The sequence below is a fragment of the Aplysia californica genome, unplaced genomic scaffold (genome assembly GCF_000002075.1).
Source record: "Aplysia californica isolate F4 #8 unplaced genomic scaffold, AplCal3.0 scaffold00042, whole genome shotgun sequence".
In the NCBI taxonomy this organism is placed as follows: Eukaryota; Metazoa; Mollusca; class Gastropoda; order Aplysiida; family Aplysiidae; genus Aplysia; species Aplysia californica.
This window is the reverse complement of record NW_004797312.1, coordinates 240,737-241,425: the sequence shown is the minus strand read 5'-3', so window position 1 is coordinate 241,425 and position 689 is coordinate 240,737.

The following is a 689-nucleotide window of genomic DNA, read 5'->3' as shown; positions in this document are numbered from 1 at the left end:
TACACACACACACACACACACACACACACACACACACACACTCATACACACTTTCACACACCCTGCTATGGGTGAAGAATTGTGACCACCACCTGTCAACACGCTCGAATTTTTTTCCCCTCCGTTATCACTGCTAGTGTCTCAATGTTATGATTGTCAAGACACTGAGAGCATTATACATTTCTTTAAAAAAAAAAAAGATATAAGGTTGCTTTTACGATTAAGATTAACACAAGCTGTAACACAACAGTTACAGAACCGCCATCTGGGGTGTAACAGTTAGGCACTTCGCTGTCGTAAGCTGGAGACCCGATCGAGTTCGTTTCCCGAGTGGAGAGGCAATATTTCTTATCCAGTACCTTGATCTTTGTGTTTGGACGTTGTATCGCCCCTCAGCCCGGTTTGACGCTGACAAGCAGGGTGGAAGCCCGCTTCCTAAATGATCTAAATTGTTTTGATAGGGTGTAACAATACCTGTATTAAAAAACACACAAAGGAAGAAGCAAACAAATAACACCCCCCCAACCCCACCCCCCAAAAAAACAAACAAACACACAACAGGAACGACCCCCCCCTCCCAACAAACAAGAGAAACAAACAAAAATCAAACAGAAATACCCCCAAAACCATCACAGTGGAACCATTTCGAGGACTTTTAAGAGCAACCTTATACATGGTTCACTCAAAGC